The sequence below is a fragment of the Equus quagga genome, chromosome 2, assembly GCF_021613505.1.
Source record: "Equus quagga isolate Etosha38 chromosome 2, UCLA_HA_Equagga_1.0, whole genome shotgun sequence".
Taxonomy (NCBI): Eukaryota; Metazoa; Chordata; class Mammalia; order Perissodactyla; family Equidae; genus Equus; species Equus quagga.
Genome location: NC_060268.1, coordinates 145,698,198 through 145,713,867, shown reverse-complemented (window position 1 = coordinate 145,713,867; position 15,670 = coordinate 145,698,198). Strand labels below are relative to the sequence as shown.

General features: G+C 38.9%; 1 protein-coding gene across 6 annotated transcripts in view; it reads right to left on the bottom strand.

Annotated features, from left to right (window-relative positions):
* STAMBPL1 (STAM binding protein like 1) overlaps nucleotides 1-15,073 on the bottom strand; it is a 66,749-nt gene extending 51,676 nt beyond the window's left edge. For 3 of the 6 annotated variants that reach the window (XR_006887650.1, XM_046654842.1, XM_046654837.1), the window contains exon 1: nucleotides 14,694-15,072. The gene's annotated coding sequence lies outside the window, so the exon portion shown is untranslated. Of the gene's footprint in view, nucleotides 1-13,712; nucleotides 13,987-14,449; nucleotides 14,630-14,693 lie in introns of those variants that run through there. The other 3 variants (XM_046654843.1, XM_046654839.1, XM_046654841.1) reach the window with 3 other exon arrangements.
* Nucleotides 15,074-15,670: the final 597 nt, after the last annotated feature.

Here is a 15,670-nt window from a genome sequence, read left to right as displayed (position 1 = left end):
AGTGATACTGGTCTTTATCATTTAACAGGCAATGGGGAAATCAGAGGAAGGCCAAATCCTTGGGCCGTGGACAAGAATGACAGGATTTACTGCAGAAATAAAATTTCAGTTCAGCATTACAAATACCAGATTCACAATCTTCTCCCTGCCAAAGAAATAAAACAGCATTCACTCCCTTCACTTGTTTCTTAGGAAGAATGATTCAATGTCTGCAGACTGACCACCTGGAATATGTAGTTAAGAAATTCAAATGCATAATTATTCCACCAAGACACTGTTCAGTTCAAAATATTTGCAGGTTTTTATTAAAAAATCTAAATTGTGGTATTCAAAAGGCATTTCATATGCTCATAAACATGCTAATTTAGGATTCTGTTGTATTTACAACGAGATGATTCAACTAATATGCATCATAAAACATTTGGAAAATAAATTTGAGGTGTCAGGGAGAAATTCATATGTGTATATAATTATTTAGTCATTATAAATCCATAGAGCATGTTAATTTTGTTATCTTGCTGTTGAAATACTAAAATTTCCTGGAAATTATGCATTCTAAAAGATAAGCCACTCCTAAGCCACAAAATTCTAATGTATGTTGAAATGTTTTTATTGCAATTTGCTTTTAAGAAAATACTATCCAGAAGTTATCTAATTCAATGAAGCATAATGAGTCAGAAATAAATTTAAAAAATAATATCATTTTCTTTCTGCCAGTTGCCTGAAGCTCAGAGATGAGGTCAGTCCTTGGGCATTATAAATCAATTTTGCTTAATTTTCATGAATTTCCTAGGGATAGTACTTCAACAAAAATGAATTTAGTCCATCACTACTATTCAAAAGCAAAAGCTATCCTAGAATACATCTCATCAACTGCTTCTCCAATGTTCCCCAACTACAGGAATCTTAGCTTTCAATATCTTCCAGTAGACAGCTACAGTCACATTTTTGGTTTTGCAGTAGACAATCTCTTCAAAGCAGTGGACGAAAGCAAAATAGGCTGTGTCCTTCCATAACTTCCCCTGGCAGTCCATTTTGGAATGCTCAAAGAGCCCCTTCTACCGCCAAAGCTGTTAGCAAGTGTCCATCTGCTATTCCTCTTTGCCTACCACTCACTCCCTTCCTGTTTTCCTTCCCTGTAGCTGACATCCCTTTACTTTGTTGCAAAGTTCCTCGGAGTGTGGTTCCTGGGCCACCTGCACTGTAATCATTTGGTGGAGGAGGAAGGCGGTTGCTACAAGAAACAGATTTCTAGGCCCTACCAAGTCAGAATTTCTGGGAAGGGTGCCCCATGGATCTCTATTTTTATCAAGCAGCCCAGGAGATCTTTCTGTACCTTAAAACTTGACAGTCAGTGCATCAGAAAAAAACTGCTCTAAGATAGTTACAAATAACCCCCTAAACGCCTGGCCTTGATCAGCTGAATATTCCCTGAATATTTAGAATAAACTCCTGCCGTGGCCTCTATGAAGTAGAGGGTTTTCTTTCTTTCTTCCGCTTCCCTCACTCTGCAGCTCAACTATTAATTTTCCGTCTTTTCTCTTAAACCTTTATTCCACAGGACACATTTCTTTCATGGTTCAACTAAAGCTTAATCTGAGCTTTAGCTCTGTATCTTCAAACGTCCTCCATCCACTTCCACCAAGACATCCAACTGTGATTTCTCACTCAATATGTTCCAAGGCTAAATACATCTTTCCCACAAATGAGGCTAGCTCCAAATAAATTCATTCATTCATTTATTTATTCAATATTATTTACCACGCTCCTACTCTGTGCTAGGAGCTAGTGATGCAATGGTGTGCAAAGACACAGACAATATTGAGCTTATGAAACAACATTCTGCTAGGGGCAGGAGGTTGAGCAGAGAGGTTTAACGATACTCAACAATTATCTACACAATTACACCATTAAAACTGTGGTAACTGCCACAAAGATGAAACATAGGAAACAGACAGTTATGCATTTTTGGCAAAAATACCTCAGAAGTGATAGTGTGTCCTTCTCAGTGCATCAGGAGACACTGATTTGCACCATTATCGGTAATGGTAACTTTGATCACTTAAGTATGTCTCCAGGTTTCTCCTCTGTAAAGATACTACTTTTTCCTTTATAAATACAAAGTATCTTGTAGGGAGTTACTTTGAGAACACGCAAATATACTTTTGCCCACTAATTTTAGCATCCAAAGACGATTCTTGCCTGAAATAATTATTACTGTGATATTTGAAAATTATGAATTTTCTACTTTCATCCTTCCTTCTACATTTACTAGTTTAGTTGAAGTTTTTGAATGAAAGTTGTTTAACTTTTGCACAAAATTTTAGGCTGTCAAATGGATATATCTTTCACAATATCGGGGTTTTTCATAATTCTTTAGAAGTTCTTCAAACTCACTGATGAGAAAATTTTTAAGTATGTACACCAATCTTTTATTACAGTAACTTTATGGTTAGATATTTTTGGATAAATACCTTTGATTTGTGTGGAATTTATTTGTAAGTAAGGAGTAAGACAAAGATACAGTTTCTCTTTACCACTAGGCAACATGGCCCTGAGCCTCCTCAACTAGGCTTAGCTTCCCTTCTAATTCTCAATTCTACTTAACAAGGTGATCTGCCCAAACCAGGCACTTAGGACATATTATTAAATTGAAATAGTCTTTGTCAATTATACCTCAATATAGCTAAAAAAAAAAAAAAAAGCCTCACAGTGATGGATAAAGTTACAGAGAGAAAGAGAAGAGGAATTGGCAACCCAGAAAGGAGGCAGGCATGCAATTGTGGATGAAGTACCCCAGGTCTGGACTGAGAGCAGTAAAAAGAATGGAGAGGATAAACAGTCACTGGGGGAGATTTTGAGGAAAAAACATAGAACTTGGAAGTTCAGTGGACATATTGGGATACAGGAGCATAAGCAGGCAAAGATATTGTAAATGTTGGTATCTAAGGGCATGGAGATGGCGATGCTTCTGACTTCAAAAGAGAAAACTTCTCCATTTCAATGAATGGTACCAACATTCAATCAACTACACAAAACCTGGCAAATCCTGGAAATAGCCACACTGGATTGGGTCCCTCCCTCAACTCCAGATCCATTCTACCACTTACATCTGCAAATTCATCCTCCAAAATCTCTCTCAAATCTGCATTTTCTCACCATCTTTCCTCACAGCACTCTAATCTCTGCCACCCCTTTTTCTGTCTGTATTGCTGAAATAGCCTTTTAATTGGTCTATTTGTTTTCATCATGCTCCCCTTTGATTAATTCTATACACAACAGGTATGTCATTCAGATACCGTCATTCCTTCACTTAAAACCCTTTAATAGCCTTCCATCACTATTAATATCACATATCCTTAATAGGTCCCACAAAGCCGGGTCTGACCCAGCTGCCAACTCACCAGACTTCTTTCGCACCCCCTCCTCCACACACTGGCATCTTTCAGCTGCAGAGATGCACTATGCAAGGTCTATGTAAATGTGCCCCACTCTCATTTCACACTTCCACTACTTCTGCATCTTTCCAGTGTTAGTTTAAGCATCTCTCCTTCAAACAAAATATTTTTGACCACTTCCAGACTAAGTCACACTCTTAATTATATACTCATGAAGAAACATCAGATGTACCCAAATTGAGGTATTTTCTACAAAACAACTGGCCAGTGCTCTTAAAAAATGTCAAGATGATGAAAGACTGAGGAATTGTTTCAGAGTAAAAGAGACTAAGGAGACATGACAACTAAAAGCAATGTGTGATCCTGGGTGGGATCCTGGACCAGAAGAAGGACATCGGTGGAGGTGATTAAAATCTGTAGTTAAAACAAGAGTACTATAACAGTGTTAAGTTCCTGATTTTGATAACTACTGTGATTATGTAAGGTGCTAATACTTGGGAAAAATGGGTAAAGGATATATAGAAATTCTATATACTGTTTTTGCAACTTTTTGGAAGTTTGAAATTATTTTAAAATAAAATATTTTTTAAAAAGTTCAATGAGTACCTTAAAAATCCCTTCAACAAGTAAAAGGACAATAAAAGGAAAAAAAAATTGCATCACTTGCGACAGCTATAATATTTATTATTTTTACACTATAGGGAGCATTTGCAGAACAGAAAGAAAGAGATAAAGGGTTGAATAAAAATGGACAAATGGAATGAACAAGTCATAAGAGAAATATAAAAGGGTAGTAAAGTGAAAAATGTTTAATCTCATCAGTAATTAACAAACTATGAATTTGAACAGGGTATTTTTTCATTTATTGGATTTATAAAATTTACATGATTGATCATACTCAATATTAATGAGGATTGGAAGAAAAACTGGCAAGTTTTTTTTATAATATTCATTCCTGTTGACCAAGCAATTCCAAGATTTCCCCATAGACTTTCCTGGCCAAATAATACATACACACAGTCACTGCAGTATGGTTTAAAAGTATTAAAATTTTGGAAACAAAAATAAATAGCCATCAAGAGGGAATTACTTAAAATAAAGAATCTCCTATATATAAAAAACCCTAAGAAATCCACCAGAAAACTATTAGAAATAACAACTACAGCAAAGTTTCAGGGTACAAAACCAACATACAAAAATCAGTTGCATTTCTATACACTACTAACAAACTAGCAAAAAGAGCACTCAAGAATATAATCCCATTTACAATCACAACAAAAAGATTAAAATATCTAAGAATAAATTTAATCGAAGAGGTGAAAGACCTATCTACTGAAAACTATGACGTTATTGAAAGAAACTGAAGAAGACATAAAGTTATGGAAAGATATTCCATGCTCATGGATTGGAAGAATAAGCATAGATAAAATGTCCATATTACCTATTGCAATCTACAAATTCAATGCAATCCCAATCAGAATCCCAATGACATTCTTCACAGAAATAGAACAAAGAATCCCCTATATGGAACAACAAAAGACCCCGAATAGCCAAAGCAATCCTGAGAAAAAAAGAACAAAGCTGGAGGTATCACACTCCCTAACTTCAAAATATATTACAAAGCTATAGTAATCAAAACAGCATGGTACTTGCAGAAAAACAGACACACAGATCACTGGAACAGAATTCAGAGCCCAGAAATAAAACCACACATCTATGGACAGCTAATCTTTGACAAAGGAACCAAGAACACACAATGGAGAAAGGAAATTCTCTTCAATACGTGGCGTTGGGAAAACTGGACAGCCACATGCAAAAGTGTGAAAGTAGACCATTATCTTACACCATACAGAAAAATCAACTCAAAATGGATTAAGGACTTGAATGTAAGACCTGAAACCATAAAACTCCTAGAAGATGGGTCAGCCCAGGTAGCCTACTGGTTAAGTTCAGCACACCGCGTTTCAGCCACCTGGGTTTAGTTCTTGGATGTGGAACTACACTGCTCTGTTAGTGGCCATGATGTGCTGGCAGCCCGCATACTAAAAAATAGAGGAAGACTAGCATGAGTGTGGGCTCAAAGCAAATCTTCCTCAGCAAAAAAGAAAAACTCCTTGAAGAAAATATAGGCAGTATACTCTTTGACACTGGTCTTAGCAGTATTTTTTTGAATACCACGTCACTCAGACAAGGGAAACAAAAGAAAAAATAAACAAGTGGGACTACATTAGACTAAAAACCTTCTGCAAGGCAATGGAAATCATCAACAAAATGAAAAGACAACCCACAAACTGGGAGAAAATATTTGCAAATCATATATCTGACAAGGGGTTAATTTCTAAAATATATAAAGAACTCATACAATTCAACAACAAAAAAATGAACAACTATATCAAAAAATGGGCAGAGGATATGAACAGACATCTTTCCAAGGAAGAAATACAAATGGCTAACAGGCACATGGAAAGATGTTCAACACCACTAATTATTAGGAAAATGCAAATCAAAATTACAATGAGATATCACCTTACACCTGTCAGAATGAATATAAATAACAAGAAAAGAAATACATGTAGGAGAGGATGTGGAGAAAAGGAAACCCTCATACACAGCTGGGGGGAATGCAAACTGGTATGGCCACTATGGAAAACAGTATGGAAATTTCTCAAAAATTAAAAATAGAAATACCATACAATCCAGCAATCCCACTATTGGGTATTTATCCAAAGAACATGAAATCAACAATTCAAAGAGATTCATTGCAGTGTTATTCACAATAGCCAAGACATGAAAGCAACCCAAGTGTCCATCTACAGATGAATGGATAAAGAAGATGTAGTGTGTGTGTGTATATATATATATGTGTGTATATATATATATACACACACACACTGGAATACTACTCAGCCATAAAAAAGATAAAATTGTGTCTTTTGTGACAGCATGGATGGACCTTAAGGGTATTATACTTGGCGAAGTAAGTCAGATAGAGAAAGACAAATACCGTATGATTTCACTCACATGCGGAAGATAAATAAACACACATATAGGGAGAACTGATTAGTGGTTACCAGAGGGGAAGTGGGTAGGGGAGGGCAAAAGGGGTAGAGGGGCACATGTGTATGGTGATGGATAAAATCTAGACTTTTGGCGGTAAACACGATATAGTCTATACATAAACTGAGATATAATAATGTACCCCTGAAACTTACACAACGTTATAAGCCAATATGCCCTCAATAAAATAATTAAAAAATAAATAAATTGCATAAATAAAATCAAACAAAGAATCTCTATAGTGGATGAAGCCATTAGAAAGGACTTACATCTATATATACTGCACCAGGAAGTTGTTCAAGTTACAGCATTAAATCAAAAAAAAGCAAGTTGCAGAATAACATATGAAGTATGACTCCATCCTTGTAATACCAATACAAATGGATTTAATGCATATTGACATTTGCACGAAAAACATCTGAAAAACATACACTGAATTTTTCCCAGCGGTTCTCTCAAGGATGGAGTCATGAAGGATTTCACATTCAATTCATTCCTTTCTGTACAATTCATTACAAGTATGTATCATTTCATAATCATATAAATTATACTTTTTTCAAGCCTATAAGTTTTGAGTAGGTAGTTCCAGAGTTGAATCTTAGCCCTGATAGTTTCCAGATGTGTGAATTTTGATAAATTACTCAGTCTGTTTCTCCGGTCTAAAGTGAGAATAATTGTGCTCTACTTGCCTCACAATAACATGAAGGAAGTGGTAGTTGTCGTAGTTATTCAAGGGCTTTCTAAACCCAGAGGGGCTGGTCTAGTCTGATGGCTGAGCTGGGTAGCCTTAGTGTTACACACTATGACATGCAGTTGCTGGAAAGAGCAATTTTCTGGCTACAGACCTTCAGGATCTACAGACCTTCAGGAACACAGAGCCAGAGAACTCTACTGCATAACCCTTTCAAAGTCAGCCCAGCCAAATTCAAGGTCCCAAGGGCTCACTCTTGCTCCCTTCTGCCTTTATGGTGACAAACCAGTCAGCTTCACCCACCTGTTCCTTAATCCTCTGTTCTGGACCAGGTACAGTGCGGTCCTAGCTCGGGTCCCTGCATCAGGTTAGTTAGTCCCCTTCTCACAAATGCACACTGGTAACCTAGTGCCTACCAGAAGAAGTCTAAACACCCCTGCCAGCCCTCCAGCGCCCGAGGTCCGACCGCTTTTCCCTTCTCCTGCATTGTTAAACTTTGTTTCCCACTGCTTCCCAACATGTTTTCCTCCACTCCCCTTTGATCAAACCCTCTCTGCCCTACCCCAACATCTGCCATTCAGAAGGATGAGTGACATTCTCTCTCAAATTCTCGCCAACCCTGTGGTTTTCTGATTCCACCCGAAAACAAGCATTAATAAGAAAATGAAACACAGTATCGAGTGCCATTATAAAAACTCCAAGGCAGCCTTGATGTATATGTTATTACATGAAAATGTCTATGGAAATCAGGAGGAAAAAACATACAAAACTTAAAAATAGAAGCATGGATCTAAATATAGCATTAGACTTAGCTCTTAAATAGGTTTTTCTGAGTATGGTTTATTGACCACCTGCATCGGAATCCCCCGGGGAAGATATTAAAATGAAGGCTTGTGGGCCCTACCCAAACCTGCTGAATAATAATGGATGGGGGTGGGATGGAGGACATTTTGGCTTTTTGAGACTATTTTGAGAAGCACTGCCCTCATTACCTTTCTACATCTTTCAATAATATTATAGTTGACAAAAGAAAAATAACCTTTATCCATAGAATGTGATGGTCATTGACATTTCTTTCAAAGTCTATATTTTAATTCCTTGAATTTTTCATTAATTAGAAAAACAAAGTTCCACACCCACTAATAATTCCAAGTGATTTGGGTTGGGTTTTTTTTTTTTCTCTTAAAGTACTATATTGATTTAGTAAGCAGTTTCTCTGTTCTGTTGAACAAAAACAGAAACATAAGAAGGGCTTATTCCAGGCCTCTCCTTTCTAATATCATTCCATCCACCATCTCCATTTGTTGCCCCTGTTAAAGAAAGCTTATCTTGTGGAACAGTTCATAAACCAACCTTTCAAGGACAAAACAGATTAGAAAAAGAACTAGAGTCATCCACCAGAAGACTGAAGCATGAGCCCACAGGCATAAAGGCCTGTCTCTATTTCTCCTCGGTGGTTGAAATGCACATTTCCAGTGTTAAAAGTTATGGCTCTAGCAGCAGGATAAACAAAATCACACAGTCCTTAGATGAGCTGAAGTTCTGATTACAGTTTTCTTTCCACCTTTAATTAAAAAGTACACAGTTGACTGGTGCCCCAGCCATTCAAGTCTGAAATGTAACAGTCTGAAAAGGGACCACACTGGAGTTTCTCTCTGAGTACGGGCAAAGGCAAAACAGCAGGCAGTGTCCACCAGAGTCAGACAGGGTTAAAAATGAGTCATCACTGGCCTCTTCTTTCCAAGTTAACCCAGAGAGTCATCAAGTCAAACAAGCAAAATGAATAACTCGTGATGGGTCCCTGCACGTCATCTCTTGTATGAGCCCATGGTGAATCTTTGGTTCACTTACTGTGTTACCACTGAAACATAAGCATAGCAAAAGTTTAAAAAACAAAACACCAAATTCACCAAACTCAAATTCTTTCATCTTCAATCAAGTTTGAACTCATAAAATTTAAAAGCAGTTCCTTCAAAAGGAACTGAACTTTAGTTAAATAATAATGCATAACTTACACAAAAGTATAAATCAAAGGATGCAGTCTCATATTTTTAAAGACGAGATTTTTAAAATTTTCCTCAACTAAACAGTACCCAAGAACTTTACACAAGACCAAGAAAAGCTTTTGCCTCCTTAGAAAAAACAACACTAGTTACAGATTTCTGAAAGTTATTTATGAGAACAAAGAATTATAAGGGCTAACCTAACGTTAAAATATTGAAATCAGTGATGACATATTCCATCCTAAAGAAGCTCTGGAAGAATTAAGAATTTTTGATTCTTTGTTGCTATAGCAATCTTCCTACCTATAATTAAAATGCGGCCTCTTATAATTAGACATAATTACTTCAACAAGTCGAAAAATAGCTAAAATTTACTCTGCTGTTACTCTATAAAATAATCTAACAAAAATGGTTAGGAAACATCATCCTAACTCCACCAGGGCTCAGGAATGGGCAATATATGAGACTCTGGTTGTGTGAAGAAGGGTGGTTAGCATAGAAGATTTTCAGAATACTAATATCTGCCCAATAATATAATGAGTACATATACTCATTTGTAACATCTCTCCTTATACCCAGTGACTCTTTATATACAATGTAAATGTCTCCCTAATATAAGGTATTATATAGTATATAATATACACATTATAATGTATATAATGCATATGTCGTATGATATATATACTATGTACATTGTCTAAAATGCATATAATATATATTATATAATTATGTAATATTACATTATACATTATATGTATGCTGTATATGTTATACATTATATTAGGGAGACATAGCCTACCCGGCTCCAGGAAAGAATCACCGGGTATAAGGAGAGATGTTATAAATGAATATGTATTACATTTGTCAACTGTTAGACAAAAACAAAAAGTAATCAATGTTTTTTTTTTTTGAGCAAGATTAGCCCTGAGCTAACAACTGCCACCAATCCTCCTCTTTTTGCTAAGACTGGCCCTGAGCTAAAATCCATGCCCATCTTCCTCTATTTCATATGTGGGACACCTGCCACAGCATGGCTTGATAAGCGGTGCCTAGGTCTGCACCTGGGATCCGGGCTGGTGAAGCTCAGGCCACTGAAGTGGAACTTGAGAACTTAACTGCTGCACCGCTGGGCCGGCCCCCAAAATAATCAACTTTTAAAGCATATGTGAAACACAAATTGGAACACTTCTTAATAAAGAACTTAATGAAAAATGCCATTTATAAGATACCGAAACATCAAGGAAAAACAGCAAAAATTTTGCACAACAATCTGGGTACTAATTCTTTACTGAAGACGGCAAATTCTACATTGGAAATTATTGGAGCACTGGATCTCCAGGAGGACAAGCCCCAACTTTTCTTGCTCCAACCAGTATCCCCAGCACCTGGCATGCAGTACGGGAGACAGTGATAAATACAAGTTAGGACAGCAGGCATTGGAGTCAGTTGTCTCAGTTTGACTCCCAGCTCTATTACCTACCAGCCTATGATACTAAGCAATTTACCTAGCCTCTTTGTGCCTCAATTTTTTAATCTGCAAAACAGTACCTATTGCATAAGATTGTTTTATGAATTAACAATAATAATAACAACACATACAGTACTTAACTTTGTGCCAGACACTTCTAAGCACTCATTTATACTTATTTATTTAATCCTCCCCAAATCTTATGAAATAGAAACTAATATCCCAATTGAAAGATGAAGAAACTGAGGCTCAGAGAAGTTAGTAACTTGTCCAAGGACACACAACCAGTAAATGGCAAAAAGAATTCATCTTCCTAACCACTCCATCATCCTTGACATAACATGTGTTAAAGATTAGTACAGTGCCTGGAATCTAGCACAAGATCAATAACTAATGTTTATTAATAAATATTTGTCAAATGTGTGCAAGATTCTGAGGTTACGCCAGGGCTCAGCAGGAAACAATGCTGTGAGCAACTGATGATGTGCCCCATGGATGTGGAATGTGTGGGTGATCACGCTTGGTCCATGGGTTTACTATCCCTGTTTCACATGAAACAAAGAATCCTAATGTCTGACTGCCTGAAGTTTTCCTGCCTCCACCTCAGTGCGCTTGGATCTTATGTCAGGCTGTCATTAGCTCACACCAGATTACCACCTTCACTCTGCTAATCCACTCCCCATCCAACCGCCAAAACACTCCTCCGAAAAGATGCTTTCATCACTTCCTCCTTTCAAGGAACCTGCCTTGAATTGGCTACCTCATCAAATCAAAATGCCACCCTCTGGCTTTCAAGGGCGGTAATAAGACATGGAAGGAACATGGCTTTAACTCTAGTTCAAGTGCTTAAGTGCCTACTTATCAAATAAATACTTGATAAGAATGGCCATGGTTCATTACACAGAGAATAGCAGTGTTAGTGTTACTTCAAAACAGTAACAAGCAATTTTTTATTTTATGTTCTTATTTTGGACATAGTCCAATAGAAAAAAATTTTAAATGCTTAAGGATCTCATTTGATTTTTATTCAGAGTGAAACAAGCTTGATTGGAGGAGATAAAGAAAATGTGAATTATTAATAGGCACTATAATATTAATATCCAGGCAAATTCCAGACAGCTTTCTAACCTTTCATCCTGAAATTAGACCATGAATCATAGACTAAACCTCTAATGACTGGGGATGAAGTCAGAACTATTAAAAAAAAAAAAAGGAAGGCATAACATCCTTAATATTCAAGATCATACCATGCACCTATTTCTAAGAGTACCTTGAAAAGTTAACTAGAGCAAATCAAAACATGTGAATTACTGGTGCTGATATCAAGAGAATGCTTTTAATAAACACAGTTACTAAGTAACCACAGTCTGAATTAATGCCTCTAAGCCAATCGCATCAAGGGACAAACACAACATGGATTTAATTTAAAATTTAGAAAGAAAATCAAGTAACGTATGCTTTGAAGACTTAGCAATTTGCCAGATGTTTAATTGGCTTTTCCCCTTAGCATGAGGAGATGTAGGATTGTACTAGAAGTTCATCTGATTTGCTTAGAAATGCAAATAACTTCTGACAAAAGGTACATCCAGATGTAGCTACATCCAGATTATTCCTTAGTTGAACATTCTGATGTCAACTCAGGATTTCTGAATGCACATTCACACATCCAATCGGACAATCCACATGTTCAGAGAGCTGGAATAAGCAAGTCCACAGGTCCCAATTCAGTATTTTTTGTTTGTTTTTGTTTTGTTTGGGAGGGATTGCCATTGTTCCTTCAGTTGAAGAAGCTGGTCTTCTTATCTGAATATATCAACCAGGCTTCAATTTGATGAAATGTTTGGTGATTCATGTAAAGTCATAGTTAAAAAAATCAATAGTAGGGAAGGTAATGTAGTTAGGTTGGGAAAATTAAGACATTCTAGAATTGTTAGTCATTTAACAAATATTTATTGGGCAGCTGCGATCCATTAGTTCTAAGGGACAGAAAGCTTATTCTAATATTTTCAGTGATGACCAGGAGTCATTTCTCCTTGTTTCAACTGAAGTTACTTATAAATCTTTAACAGGGTCAAGAAAAAACACCAGCCTTAGACAGAATCACAAATCCAGTGGTTTAAAAAGTGTATAATTGGTAAATCCATCCTCCAGGAAGGCACGTAGCATTTCCTGGGCAGCATCCACATATTTTTTCTACCCCTCATATTTTGAGCAAGAATTATCAAGCTTTTCTTCTCTGCAAAATGTAACCTCACTCCCTGGAGTGTAGCTGTAAGAAGGCTTGGAAAGAGTCCTTGAAGGAGGTATATGATCAAATTGTGTTTAGTGAAGTCCTCTGTGCTGAAAGTAAAAAAGAGGTAACTATTATTGATAATTCTTTATTTTTATCAGTCCTTCTCAGGAGCCAACCCCAGAGACACTCCCCTCTCCAGGAGCAAATCTCTCTGCTGACAACACCCTTGGGACAATGGTCCTGTCATTTCTCCCTCCAAACCTCTCACTGGCAATGAGTCCTATGAAATAGGGCAAAAGTAGGCAAGCAAAGAAAGGCCCCCTCTGCCTGATCACTTAAATGGTGCTATTTTACAAAAGAGTGTAAGAAAACAAGTTTCTTTTTAAAATTCCCAAGAACCAGTTGATACATAAATTACAGTTTAAGTATATTCAAAAGCAGATTCCCAAGAGGCAAAGAATTTGCCATATACACGCTTGAACAGAAAACAAGCAGCCAGTTCATTTTCCAGGGAGATCCCAATCACACATCATGCCTTTGAATGAAGATGCGGGAACGGAGCAAATGGTAAACAAGAGGAGCCTATTTCTCGAAGACATTAACTTGCATGAAAAACAACCATAGATATTTACAGTGTAGCTACAAAATGCCAACATGATAGTTGCAGAGCACATTTTGAAGTTCGATTTACCATCCATCTCACAAACATAAGATTGCCAATTGGATAAGGGCTGGAAAAAAACAGAACACAGTGGCTTAACCTCTGGGGAACCAACCATAGAAAACTACTCCCCAAAACTTGAAAGAGGAAATCAAACATTCAGGAGTAATTTATCTACCGGAACAAATTTGCCATACTGACCTTGACAGGGCCTTCAATCATGAGATCATAAATCAGCATCCCAGTGATTTCCATGATAATTTTGGAAACTCCTTCAAACCTAGGACTTCATTTTATTCTCAGTGATTAGTAGGATGATTAGAAAACAGTGCACTCGCTAGAGCTTACTTTGAAAGATGTCTGTTTTCTTACTACCAAAAGCTAATTTTCAGAAAGCCACCCCCACCCCCAGGCCATCCAAACACACAAGATTTTTTCCAATCCTCTAGATCAGGTTCTGTTTCCTGAATTATTTATCACTCATGTAATTTTTTTTTTTTTTTTAATTTTAGCAATTATAGCACTTTAGGCTCGTGGCTATCAGAAGGGTGGGCTGTTTTAGAGAGTTCTGGAAAATTGTTTTAGTGACATTTCACTTTGTGAATTTCATTAAAGCCTTTCGGCTCGGACCTAAATTATTCAGGTGAGGGAAAATGTCTTAAGAGTCGCTCAAAAAAAGTATACATAAAAGTAAACATCACATAGAAAGGCGTGCCACACGTCCTGCAGGTGTAAAGGTCTATTTTTCCAATCCTCGGCCCTCTCTTCCTCACATCACGCACTCTCAGCCAGTGTATGACCTCTCTCAATGCCAGCACCATCTCCCAGGCTGCATCCCAAGTCTGAACCAGAAACACACGCGTATAGGTCACTGCCAGAGTCCCGCCTGGCCCCTAGGAGCGACAGCTTCCTGCCTTCCCCACAGAGGTGAAACTAACCGCTTAGGGTCTGGCTGCCGGGCGCACAGCAGCAGCGCAGGCGGCGGAAGCCGATCGTAGGACTTGCAGGAAGGAAGTGAGCAGCCAGCAAAGCGCATTTTCTAACCGCAGAGCAAGCCCGGGACTGGACGTCGCCAGGGGAAGAGGGGCCGGCACGCGCCAGGCCACCAGACACACGCACCCGGCGTGCACACTCGCCTGTGCGGGGACGCGCTCACACTCGCGCGCGCGCGCGCCTACTCACCAGCAACCTCTAATGTCCGGAGCCCGCGTGGGACGGCGATTGCAGCGGCTGTCCCCGCGCCTGCCGTGTGTCCTTGGCATCCGTCTGGCAGCTGCAGCCTGGGCCGCGGTGGCTTTTTACTAGAAGGCACTGCAGCCGGGTGATATGGCACCCAACCGCGAGGCGCCGGGTCGCTTGCCCCAGCCGTGCCTCCTCCGCTTCCCCTCTGCAGACCGATGGAGCTTTGCTAGTTCCAGTTGCTCGGGCTCTGGTGCGTTGTTCTCCTCCTCGTCCTCCTCCCCTTCGTGGCCGTGGCTCCTCAGCGCCGGGGGCGAACAGCTCCCTCGAAAACCCACACGCAGGCCGGTCGATCACAAGCCTGCAGCAGCCGTCCCTGCTGCCGCCGCTGCAGGAAAAGAAACTGTCACTGCGATGGTCCCGGCCTCCCCTGCCCCGGCCCCTAGGTGCCGCCTCCGCTTCTGCCTCCGCCCCCTTCTCCGCGGCTGCGGCCTCCCGCTTTCTGCGGAAAAAGCTCGCAGGTGGAAGCAGGTCACTGCGGCTGGCCTAGAGCGAGAGTAAAACCAAGTGCGACTTTCTCATGTGAAACCCTGCACGTCCACTCCTCAGCCCAGAACCACCCGGAGTCTCATTTTGCTCCACCATCAATTTCATCGAGGTGGACCGGAGTGGATGCCTTTTAAGACTGAAGTGCACGCATGCCGTGATGCAGCTGGGTTTGACGGTGAAACTCGCTTTGGAGTTGCAGGAAGGATAAGGTTTTGGTGAAAATCCGCTTTATCCTTCATATTAGGAATTCTACCTTGAAATTTATTTATAACCTGCCCCCACCATGAAACACTTTAGTGTACTCGGGTAATGCAAACTGTTATGATATCTGCTGGATATTATATTATTCTCATGTGCCATGTTTTCAGTATGGTTCTGGCACTGTGCCGGGCACTCAATACATGAAATCTTATTTCATACTCTCCACAGCC